Source organism: Peromyscus eremicus, chromosome 15 (genome assembly GCF_949786415.1).
Source record: "Peromyscus eremicus chromosome 15, PerEre_H2_v1, whole genome shotgun sequence".
Taxonomy (NCBI): domain Eukaryota; kingdom Metazoa; phylum Chordata; class Mammalia; order Rodentia; family Cricetidae; genus Peromyscus; species Peromyscus eremicus.
The window spans coordinates 39,160,359-39,172,996 of NC_081431.1; the positions used below are offsets into that span (position 1 = coordinate 39,160,359).

At 44.3% G+C, this 12,638-nt stretch overlaps 1 long non-coding RNA gene across 2 annotated transcripts; it reads left to right on the plus strand.

Moving 5' to 3' along the window:
- Positions 1-323: 323 nt before the first annotated feature.
- LOC131925375 (uncharacterized) lies at positions 324-9,393 on the plus strand. Of its 2 annotated transcripts, XR_009383232.1 has the most exons (4): positions 324-467; positions 659-844; positions 6,215-6,725; positions 8,809-9,393. It is a non-coding gene; the product is annotated as an uncharacterized LOC131925375 (long non-coding RNA). The 2 variants fall into 2 exon arrangements; XR_009383231.1 differs by having other exon boundaries at positions 324-844.
- The last annotated feature ends 3,245 nt before the right edge of the window (positions 9,394-12,638 follow it).

Here is a 12,638-nt window from a genome sequence, read left to right on the forward strand (position 1 = left end):
CTCTCTTTCTCTCTCTTTCTTAAGACAGAAGGAAAGAAAGCCATGCTGACAGTGATGGAACTCAGAGGTAGGACATGAAAGATAATTATCCAAAGCAGACAGGGAAAGCCAAGTTGTAAGTGTTGGACAGATGATGGGGGGTCCAGCTGACCTGGGAGAAGAACTGAGCCTGGATGATGATGGCCTGTGGCCACGGTCCCCTAGAGCAGTGGGGGAGGGGGAGCAGGCTCCAGGTAGAGTCCAGCAGGGACACAGGTGGGGGTGGGGGTGGGAATGTGAGCGGTGTGTTCAAGGGACAATGAGTCACCCACTTGGCTCTGCCACAGAATAGCAGGGATGTAACAGGTTATCATTTCTTCTTTTAAAGACCTCAAAAATAAAACAAGAGACCCAAATTCTCAATTTGGAAAATTCTCCTGTGACGTCAGCGCTCAGAGGCTTCGGAGGTGATAATTCCTGAGCCGAAGGTGAACCTGAAGAACCCCGACAAAACTTCTCACCCTCACTTGTTGGAAATTCCATCTATTTAATGCTGTGGTTTGGGAGTCTGTTTTAGGAAAACCTAAAAATAAACTGGTCAAAACTTGCTTTAATTAGTGAGCATCAGTGAGGATTTTGACATAACTCCTAGCTGATCATGAACTTTTCCACTCTTTAGGTACTCTAAAGCTGTCTGGAGCCAGGAAATATCTGTCTACGGAAACTAATCCTGGTTACATGACAACACAAATGTCCCGGCGACTTCACATCAGCCGTTGCTATGGCGTCTGTGTTTTAGGACGGTACTTCCTGAGGATTAGAGCGCTGTTTCTGATGAGTTCTGCCTGTCTCTTCAGACTTCCAGGTATGTGTTCAGAGAGGTCGGGTTGTGAGCTCTTCCCTCCAGCCAGTACTGAAGCAGCCTCACCCCCAAGTGGGGAGAAGTCAGGAGACAATGGAGGGAGATTCTGGTCTTTTCTCTTAAAGGTGAGCGAGCTGGTTTGGGCAGGACTGTTTATTGAGGAATGCTCTCTGCTTCTAACTCAAACCAGAAAGAATCACTCTTTTTAACTTACTCTCGTTGTTTCAAAAGTCATTTTTAACCAAGCTCTCTTTCCTAATGGTTATTGTATATCTCCAGTGTGTTCAGAAAGGCAATTGTTTCTGATGACATGGTTTTAACAAAAAGAAAGACGAAGTTAGGAAGGAAGGAAGGAAGGAAGGAAGGAAGGAAGGAAGGAAGGAAGGAAGGAGGGAGGGAGGGAAGGAGGGAGGGAGGGAAGGAAGGAAGGAATAGAAAACAGACCCTGAAAGGGAACTGAAGGAAATTACTTGAGACACTATGTTCTCTTAGTCATGGGCACATGCTAGGGAAAAATCTGCTAAGCCTATCTAGGGTACATTAAAACAGCTTTTCCCCAGCTCAAAAATCACACTTCAAAGGGTGCCTGGGTACAAAACCAAGGCAAGTTTACCCACCAAAGAGTGTCAAGGGTAATACACTGTTGTCCACAGCAGAACACAGCTGGAACCGTGACACACTCAGAAGCAGCAGAGAGCAAACTCGGCTGCAGGGAGCTAGGTGACCTTGAGCAGAGCACCTGACATCCCTCCACAGTTTCATTTAGGAAATGAGTGGGAAACACCCACTGTTCTTTGGCACGTGATGACCAAATGAAAAGAAATCTAAAAGCGTTTGGGTCTGTAACTGTGGGAGCCCAAACTACTCAGGGTCAGAGAATCGGGGCTTGCTTTACCCAGCAGGGCTGCATAATGGATAATTTGACCATGGGTGTGGTTACCAGGTGTTTGGAAGGGTCTACATGTGGCTGTATGGTGTTCTTTGATCTTGCAAGGGGGAGGTCCTTTGCCTCTCCCCTTGGCATATTATAAAAAGCCCTTTTGAATAAACCTTGGGGCTGTTGGGTTTTGACCCAGGCCCTCCCAAAGCTGTCCTGTGTGTTGTCTGTCTTTCTTCTCATTGTCTAGGTCTCTCTTTCTATTTGATGTTCTTATCCCTCTCTCCTCCACCTAAGAACCCTTCTAAAAGTTGGAGCTGGATTTCCACAGATGGTGCCCAACATGGTGCTTAGGTGCAGAGGATAAAAGAGAGGGGGCACTGTGGGTTAAGGGGGCATGTCTGGTGATGAATTAAGTTGAGGTGGTAATATTCTATTCTTCGGGAGTAAAATTGTAAATATAAAGCAGAATAGTTCAAGTTAGGCTGCAATAAGTATCTCTGTCTGTTTCTCTGTTTCTCTCTCTCTCTCTCTCTCTCTCTCTCTCTCTCTCTCTCTCTCTCAATCTTTATCTATCTACTAAGTTAGGTCTAAAAGTGTAATATAAGTAAATCACAGAGTTTGAGAAATGTAGATTTTAGGTATAGGAATATAGTGAAAGTATAATAGAAACTTAGTAGATTTTTCCCTAGCATGGGACCTGGGGCACAGAAAGCAGCATCTGGGAGCGAGCAGCTACTGCAGACTTGGTGGTCCTTGAGAGCGGCTTCAGAAGCCCCTGCCACAAGTGCAAGCATCAGCGAGAGCAGCCACTGACCAAGTTTCAGCATCTGAGGCCCACAAGGCATCACCCTGTCATGGGCAGTAGACACCAAGAGAGCCAGTGAGAGCAGAGAGGGTCTGCATGCTTTCTGCTGTGAAAAAGCCAAAATGGGACAATTTTGAATTCACTTATATGTATAGACTTCATTAACTGTGATGACTTATGAATTGTTTTGTGTATGCATATCTGTTTTGTTAACTGTGGTGACTCACAAACTTTGTGTAGAAATGGAACTGTTTATGGAACTGTTATATAGGAATGGATGGAACTGGTTTTGTGTAGAAATTGAGAGGTTTGGGTTTTTTTCTACCCAGACTCAAGATGAAGCTTAAAAAATTATAAGGGGGAGTTAATATTCCTCTTTAATTAAAGAATATTTTCTTGTCTCTTTATTTTATTTATTTATTAATTTAATTTTTTTTTATTTTTCGAGACAGGGTTTCTCTGTGTAGCTTTGCGCCTTTCCTGGATCTCACTCTGTAGACCAGGTTGGCCTTGAACTCACAAAGATCTGCCTGCCTCTGCCTCCCAAGTGCTGGGATTAAAGGCGTGCGCCACCACCGCCCGGCTTTCTTGTCCCTTTAGTAGATTAATGATAACTCGTGTTCATGTACCCTATGTTTTGTTAGCAAGAAGTGCAAAAAGTTCTATTAAGAGATTGCTTTCGGACGTTTGTTAAAGTTTGTAAAGTGTAAATAGTTCTATTGAGAGTTTGCTTTTAGATGTAAGTTTGTGAGAATTGTAATTGTGTACAGTAATATTCATGCTAGAATTATGTTAACCTGTTGATATTGATGAACCATGGTATGGTGAAGCTAAGAGAGTCTTTAGATTTGATGCAGTTGCATCAGGAGTTTATTGATGTAAAAAAGGGCTTGGTGCAGCTAAGACTGCTGTAGACATCTTAGACCCATTCAAAAAGGCTATTCTATCTTTATCATCCTCTACTCCTTTATTAGGAGATATAACAGCCATAAGGAGCAGGAGTATTGCTATGATTATTCCAGCTATTTGCAAGCTCTTAGTGGGAAAGCAGATTCAGAGTTGCATGGAGTTAAGCTCTGTACTTACTTGAGATTTATATTATTAAGAAGGGGGACTTTGTGGGGGCCCAAGTTACTCAGGGTCAGAGAATGCATTAGCAGGACTGCATAATGGATGATTTGATCATGAGTGTGGTTACCAGGTGTTTGGAAGGGTCTACATGTGCCTGTACGGTATTCTTTGATCTTGCAAGGGGGAGGTCCTTTGCCTCTCCCCTTGGCATATTATAAAAAGCCTTTTGAATAAACCTTGGGGCTGCTGGGTATTGACCCAGGCCCCCTCAAAGCTATCCTGTGTTTCTGTCTTTCTTCTCATCATCTAGGTCTCTCTCTCTCTATCTGATATTTTCTTATCCCTCTCTCCTCCACCTAAGAACCCTTCTAAAGGTGGGAACTAGACTCCCACATGTAACACTTCAAGAAATCACAGAAGTGACATCACAGAGGTGACTGTTTGGGGGACATAAGATTTAAAGCTTTTTTGTAAGTGGGTATGCATGGCGTATATGTGCATGCACAAGTCAAAAACAATCTCCGCCGGGCGGTGGTGGCGCACGCCTTTAATCCCAGCACTCGGGAGGCAGAGCCAGGCGGATCTCTGTGAGTTTGAGGCCAGCCTGGGCTACCAAGTGAGTTCCAGGAAAGGCGCAAAGCTACACAGAGAAACCCTGTCTCGAAAAACCAAAAAAAAAAAAAAAAAAGCAATCTCCACTATAGGTTTTCACCTTAAAAAAATTACTCGTTCATTATTAGTGTGTGTGTGTGTGTGTGTGTGTCTGGAGGAGGAAGTGTGTGGAGGTATGAGGACAACTCTGTGAGTTCATTTTTCTTCCTCCATCTTTACATACTATTACATGGGTTCCAGAAATCGAACTTGGGTTGGCAGACTCACTCTCATTATTAATTATTTACTTGTGTGTGTTTGTGTGTGTGTGTTTTGTTTGTTTGTTTTTTGTTTTCTGAGACAAGATCCCGTTATGTATTCCCTGATATCCTAGAACTCACTCTGTAGACCAGGCTGGCCTTAAATTTATAGAAATTCACCTGGCTCTGCCTCCCAAGTGCTGGGATTATCTCACCAGCCTCAGAGCCTGTTTCAAAAAGGACCTCTGTATCTGCCATTTTCTGTGATTTAAATCCAACAATTAGCCGATCATTATTTAATACCCTAAGAAAATACTTGTTCTACTGTTACTTGTCTTCCAAATGAGCCTTTTCCCTTTGTACTTGCCATTGTGATTCTCTCCATGGAAGAAAGTATTAGAAAGATCTGGAAGGAAACAGGGTGACATTTTTCTAAGTGTCTCCTATCCAGAGGCAAGGGCTTTCTCTTACACCTCATATGACAGTTGATTTGACAACATAGAGTGGGTATGAAAATACATTGAGAGCAACTGACCAGGAGGAACTATGAATCGACCGTTTGGAATGCCTTGAGAATTCTAGTCAGATGAGCGAAGTCCTTTTGCAGTGACCAGAAGACATTAAGACTCCATGGTCCCAGGGAGGTAGAGAGGGAGCCCCCCAACCCCCTGCCACAGCTCTGCTCCCTTTTGACGCCTGGTCAATAAGAATGCCACAGAGCACTTTTCTAAGAAGGCCATGATCTGTTGTTATTCAGGAAAAAGAGGGAGCCCTTCAAGGCAAGTCCATACCCAATGTCCCAATGACTGACTGACTAGCTTTGCTGCCTGGAGTGTGACGTGTGACGGGCTCATGATACCCAAGAGCTTGCAGTCCCCATCTGGAGCTTATTCTCAAACTGCTTGATTCCTAACTCATTTCCATTTCAGGCAAAATCATTACAGGAGCTGATGCTAACAGGCTGGCAAGTAGGCCCCTAATTTTGCTAAATGAAATATTATTTCTCTCATGCCTTTCCATATTCCCATCAGTTTGCCTTTGCTTATTTGGAAAAAAAAAATTCACCCCAGTCCCAACATTTCACGACAACAGCTGCCACTGCTTTGGGGGATCCTACGCCCTCCTTTATTCGCAAGTCCCAGAATTTCCCTTCCAAGGGAGCATTTTGAAGAAGTTCCGGCTAACAGTGTAGAACCAGGTGGGCCGCGTCAGGTCAGAGCACAGATCTATCCACAGCTCTCCCTGCTCTCTAACATCCGAGCCTGCCTCTACTTCCCAAAGTCTGAGGTCCTGTTGTTTATCATCGTTAGTCACAGCAGTAACTGCCCTGAGACTGGTTTTTTTTTGTTTTCTACAAAATAAGGGGAGAAGGAAGTTGTTATTTGAGTGGGATTTTGACTAGCAAAGAGTGAGGCTGTAACTATAACACATGTCTGCATCTTGCTTGGGACAATGGATCATTATACTTCATGAGTCAGTGGTGGTGGGGGGTAAAATTTGATAGGAAGGGAGTGTTAACTGGCAATGTTTATTAAAAAAACTCCAAACTAGAGCTGTGCCTCATGGCTCCTACTTGTAACCCCAGCACTCAGAAGAAGTATCAAGATACACAAGACTCCACAGCTCCATGATAGAGTTCTCGACTGGCATTTGATAAGTCCAACACCATGAAGGAGAAAAAATAGTTTCAGAGTCAATGAGGTTTATTGCTTCTTATAGATGTGGCCTGAGTACCACTAACTGCCTCTTTTATGTGTCACCCACAGGGAGCCATAGGAACCATGAGTGATGAAATCAGAGGGCCATGCTGAGCCCACTCCACTCTTCGATGGCCCTGGGGAAGCTGGCCCTGTCCCTCACTGGACATTGCAGCAAGAGAGCTGGCCCCAACCCTCACTGGAGAGCTGGGCCCCCCACACTCAAGAGGAATGGCCCTGCCCCTCACCATGGGCAAGGGAGAACTGACCCTGAAGACATGGGCTTATGGGAGCTGGCTCTGCCCTGTGCCTGAGGGAGATGGCCCCAGTGGCCCAGATTGGCCAGCTCAGCTATTACTCAGTCCCACAGCTGGGTCTTGGGTTGGTCCACCCTAACATCTACCCCAACTAGGACCTGCTGTGGAACCATACCCACAGGATCTCCATGAATTGGGGCGGCCAAGATATCCGAGAGGAGTTTCAGTGAGGATCCAGGAATGATGATGTATCAGAAACCAGAGGCCTTGAGCCAAACCAATGCCAGGATACCTTTCCACTGAAGCTGTAATGCTTACAAAAGGTATCTCTGTCCCCTAGAAACTCGCAATTGTTATTTAAATACGTGCTTTGGGTAGGAGAGTTGTCTTAGAGGATAAAAGTGCTTGCCATCAACTCATGATCTGAATTCCATCCCCAGATTCCACATGGTAGGAGAGAGCCAACTCCCAAAAGTTGACCCCTGACCTCCAGAAGTGCACAGTGTACACACACACACACTGGCCTCCACACACACAGGCAAATGCACGGACGAGCACATACACACAACACAAGCGAAGGGAAGGAAGAACTGCAAATGATCCGGAAGCATATTTAAAATTCACTAGAAATCCAGGAAATGAAACACGATGACAGAGAGCCTGCGTTCACCTGTGGGACTCATGAACATTTCTCTATCGTTCAGGAAAGCATGCATTTTTAATGCTCCTAGAGGGGTGTAAAGTGGTGTGACTTCTCAGAAAGGGCATCTGGCAACAGGAAGTAAAATCCTCAGAAGGTTCATAACTTTCTCTACTGGAATTTTCATAATTAAGAAATAAACATTATACTTTATAATAGGCAAAAACTGGAAACTATCCAAACGTTCGGTGATACAGCATTGACTGAGTTGTTGAATATTCATTAGTAAAATGTGTGCAGAAATTAAACACCATGTTTTCAAAAAACAAATTTCACAATGTTCACACCATATTGTTGAATAAAAAGCAGATGACTATACAACTGTGCATAGTATGAGCTCGAAAGTTGCACATATATCCATAAATTTTAGGATTGTTGCGTATTTCCGTGTTCTTCTAAAATCTCCAAATTTCATACTGTGTTGTTTATATTATATACATTGTAGATGTGGAATATATATATATGTTTGAATATAAAACATCTAAAGTTATATTGTTTTGGGTTTTTTTTTTTTTCCATTTTTTTCGAGACAGGGTTTCTCTGTGTAGCTTTGTGCCTTTCCTGAAACTCACTTGGTAGCCCAGGATGGCCTCGAACTCACAGAGATCCGCCTGGCTCTGCCTCCCGAGTGCTGGGATTAAAGGCATGTGCCACCACCGCCCGGCTAAAGTTACATTGTTATACTGCATATCACCTTTGTGAGTACTAATAAGAGCAGTCATTCCTTTTGCTTTTGGTTTGTTGAGCTAGGGTCTCCTAACCCATGCTGACCTCAAATTTGCTGTGTAGCTGAGGATGACTGCACTGCTGACCCTCCTGTCTACACCTCCTGAGTGCTGGGATCATAGGTGCATGCCAGCATATCAAGCCCAATAATTCTATTCTTTAAAAAAAGAGATGTGGAGGCCGTCAAGAGGGTTTAGTAGGTAAAGGGGCTTGCTGCCAAGCCTGACGACCTGAGTCAGTACCATCTCATGCAGGTTGTCTTCTGACCCCCCCCCCCCACGTGTGTCTTAGGGCACATATGTAGATACAAAGATAAAAAAATTAAAAAGAGAAAGATAGATCAAATATTCTGCGAGGAACCTTCCAGCTTAAGACTTTAAACAAGTAATGATTTCTTTTTGCTATCTGGATTTCCTTTGTATTTATTTTGGCTTTGCTGGAGATTAAACTGAGGGTCTCTTATATTTTAGGCAAGGGATGAACCACCAAGTGGTGTGATAACACCTGAATCTTGCTCAACTTGACCAGACAGTGTAAGAACCACTGTGAAAGCAAGGCAGCGCCGAGGTTCCTCCATCTTGGATTCTTGCTGAGGCCATTTTAGATTTAGCTAGAATTTGATCTTCTTGTTGGGAAGCCCTGTGGAAAAGTACTCAACTTTATTCTAGGAACCTGAGGTCACAATGCCCCAGCTAACTTAGCTTCTGGTACACTGCTTGCTTGTGTAAAGCCTCCCCTGCAGCTGCTGAGTAAGATACAAGGATGTGGTTTTTACCTATAAAAACCCCTTGCTCTAAACACTAAATGTCACACTTGGGTCCTGAATACCTGAGTGTAGTCCCAGCCAGCTGGAATGAAGCCTTTGAATTGGCTATAAACTATGTCTGAGTGGTCATCTCTGGTGGGCACCCCAAAACACTATATCTCAAGTATCAAGGATGAAAATAATAAACTGCCATTTATTGTTTGTTCTATTTCAGATAGTGATGAAGAAAATGAGTTTAAGGAGCAGAGTCTGGACACCCAGCCAGTCAGTGATGGGACTGGCATTTAATTGAACCCTGACAGTCTGGCTCCAAAGCCCACATCCCTCATTTTGCACACAGACATACTTTCTCCTTTACAAGGGGAACCTGGAAAGCACATCGACTTCATGAATTTAATTAAACCACGTTTCATGGGCAAAAAAAAGGAGATGTTGGTGTTGATAAATGAAAGAATATGGAATTTTCTATGAGTTACCTTGAATTTCCGCTCTCAAGGCTCCTTGAAAGACATCAATCTCTGCCTGAGTCCGTTAAGTGAGCAAGAGACTCGGGGTTCAAGCTGAAGAGCCTGCCCCAGAGTTTTCATGCCTTTGACAGTCCCTGCAGGCCTGAGTCCAAGTCTTTGTGAGGGAAGAGGAGATGTGTGACTCAGCCTGGCCCTCTGGCATCTCCATTATCCAATTGGTAACCACCTTCCTTTCCCAGCCTTGTAGCTCTCCTGAAACTCACATGTACCTTGCTGTATTCCCCAGTGTTCAAATGCATCCTACTCCTCCAACTCTGGGCTCTAATTTTCCTTCTGACAGACATGTCTCTTTGCTATAATAAATCCATTCCGCATCTCAGCATCCTCGAAATGGATTGCGTTGTCTGGTGAGGCGTGAGAAATTTGTGCTCGAGGATAAGGGTCACTGTAAGAAAATTTGAATGTTTAAAATTAGGCGACAAGAATCACACGTATTTCCAAAGGAGGCAGTCCTAATGGGTTTCTGAACGCACAAATGACAGCTTATGCGAAGCTTTTAAAGTGCTTGCCGGCTCGCTCGGAAGGACCCGGGTTTGTTTTCTTTGAGGGTTTTAATGGAATCGCGACATTCATTGTGCTCACCAGAGCGGTGAACTGAATGTAAAGTGGCAGACCTTAAAAAGAAAGCCAGCGAGCTGGAGCCCAGTGTGCAGGAAATACGTTATGTTTTCTGTTTTTCCTCTATGGTATTTAAATGTCCTTCTAAGAGATGAGTGGGACCTCTCCTTAGATCGGTCCTTCCTTCCTTCCCTCTGTCCCTCTGTCCCTCCCTCTCTCCCTTCCTTTTTTCCTTCCCCCACTTCTTTCTCTGTAGGTCATGCTACCTGGTGCCCCCCTCCTACAACCTTCCAGGTGTCATGCCCGGACCGCCACTAGGGGGCAGTGTGATGCCTCCTTCCCTCCTCATCGCCATTTTCTCTGCCTTCTCCACCCAGGAGTCTGAGGTTGTTGACCTGGTTTTTGGTGCCTTTTGTAACAGAACACTCATTACTAATCTCAGCAGTTTCCTAAAAAGAAAATGAAAGATCTCTTTCTTAACATACTCAATAATACATTTTGCTGGAGCTACCAGGGCTCAGAGGAAGGTGGGCAGTTAAGGCAGCCGCGAAGACCACAGTTTTTAAAACACCTTGGCTTGGGGAGAAACACTCCATGTTTAAACCTCAAGTGGTTCTGAGACAGCAGCTTCTCTGATTCTTTGGCCAGTGCTCTTTTCCGTAATCACCCTGAAATAAGATCCAATCTTCATTCTGAGGGATGACCATGTTTTAATGAAGATATAGGAATGACAAATAGCAGTAAAAATAATTTAATAGAAAAAGGAAATCACATAATCACATTTCTTTTCCATTTTTGACTCATAAAATGGCTTCAATATTAAGAAAGGAAAAAAATCATAATCCTCTTTCAAAGTTTAATATAAATTCACTTAAACACAGGAAGAAACAGCTTGCTGAATCCTTTCCCAACTCTTCCCTCCTCACTAGGCAATTTAATTAATGGGCAAACAGCCTGATGGTGGATTTTTCTGATACAATGACATGAAATGAATAAGATCCATCTTTGCACATAACTCTTTGGCATGGCACCCTGGCTGTGTTACAGAAACAGAACCAAGTCATATGGTTCCTGGAAAGTAATTATTTGGCCGGGATCTATCCTTGCATGAATCCACACAGAGAGAGTACTCAGGTGGCCTTTACTTGTGCCAGGGCATGGGGTAGATGGCAGAGAGTGTGTGTTGAAGGTCTATATGATTGTTTGATGTGCCTGAGGAGGGGAGGGAGGCCATGTCAAGGGAATGCAGACTTATTAGAGCAAGGTGCTATATCATTGTGCTCCCTCTTTTGAGTACAGTCCTTCATTAGCTGTCGGATGCATGCTGACTTCTGTGTGTTCAACACTTAGCAAGGAGTTCTGCCTAAGAGCATAAAAGATACTCTTTTAAAGAATTAAAAATAAAGGGGGCCTATGTCTTTGGTAAGTGTCCATTTCAAATATGGAAATTTGGGGGTTATTTTTCAGAAGTTGTCGAACAAATGTGTATTGTACTTCTACCCTGTTCAGCGGGATTGCCCGTCAAGCGTCAAGGCTCCAGTTGAAATGCTGATATATCATAGTGTTGAAAAGTAGCTTTTAGATCCCCACTTTATTGGCAACATGGTAAAGGTTACACAGATTGTGCAAAAGAGGTAAGGGTTAGGAGCACAGCTTTTAAAACTTCCCAAGATCATCTTCAGTGAACAAGAGAAGAGTTCCGGGAACTTTCTGGAAGCCTTTTCAGGATTCCTAAAAAGGACTGGGTAGGTGACAAGCCCCAGCTCAGACTCTGGGTGAATTAAGTTCACTCCGTTCTCCCCTCTGAGACTTGCACCACTAGCTACATCCCAGGGTCTCTACAAAAGTCTAAGCCAAATACGAGCTTCAAGTACAGATGGCGATGTATAAAATAACAACAGAACTATCCTCCACACCAGGGTTGTGGATTCCAGGTTTCTGGCCACTCCTGATTATTGGCGGGAACAACTAACTCCTCTGTGGAATTTTTGAAGGGTCCTAGGATTTTCTTCTCAAAGGAAACCCTTTCCAGGAGACTGAAGGCTCTTGCCTGTGCTCACACACCCCATAGCACACGGAGCTTTTGCTGCTGGAGGGAGCCTGCCAGGTTCTCTGTCTGGTGCTCTGTCTGCCCTTGCAGCTCCCAACACTCTTGGTTCTCTGGGTGGGTGGGACTCCAGGGAGTACTAAGGCTGCTTCTGGCAACCAGTTCTCTGCACGTGAATTATGTACTGTGATGCAGATCCAGGCTTTTCCACCGTCATGTCTTGTTGACGGCTAAAGACGGAAGCAGTGACTGGAGGAGGACAAGGAGGCTTACTGAGGGCCACTGCGGTAGTCACCCCCACCACCAGCATTGCCCAACAGCTTGCCATGCAGACCCGGTCCAGTGTCTATCCAGCTTGACTCACAAGCCTTCAAGGAGCTATGAGTCAGTGCTCTAGCTGAATCAAGAATCAGGGTTAATAGTTTTTTAAGTAATAACACTGAGTGGTTGGCATACGCAGAAAAACCGTGGACTCTGGCTCAGAAAATATGTGCTCCAAGACTACAGTGTGGATCTTGAAGCCCCTGAAGGTCCACGTGTTGAAAGTTTGCTTCCCAGCCCACGGCTCTAATGAATTATGCTAAAACCTTTAGAAGGTGGGGTCTAGTGGAATGAAATTACATCATTGGGGTCATGCCCTCAAAGGACACGTGGAATCCTCATCCCTTCCCATCTCCTTATCCCCCAATTAAGTTGGGGTGAGCTACGTCCTTCACTGCACACTTTCTCCCATGATGCACTACATTGCCACAGGCAACTGGGCCAAGTGACCGTGGGCTGAGATCTCTGACGTTGTGAACCAAAATAAACCCTTCCCTCTTCTTCCAGTCAGTTAACAAAGGGACGTTTGTCATAGTTACAGAAAGGTGACTAATACTACCAAGGAGACATTGTGTTCTTAAGTAGTTGGGG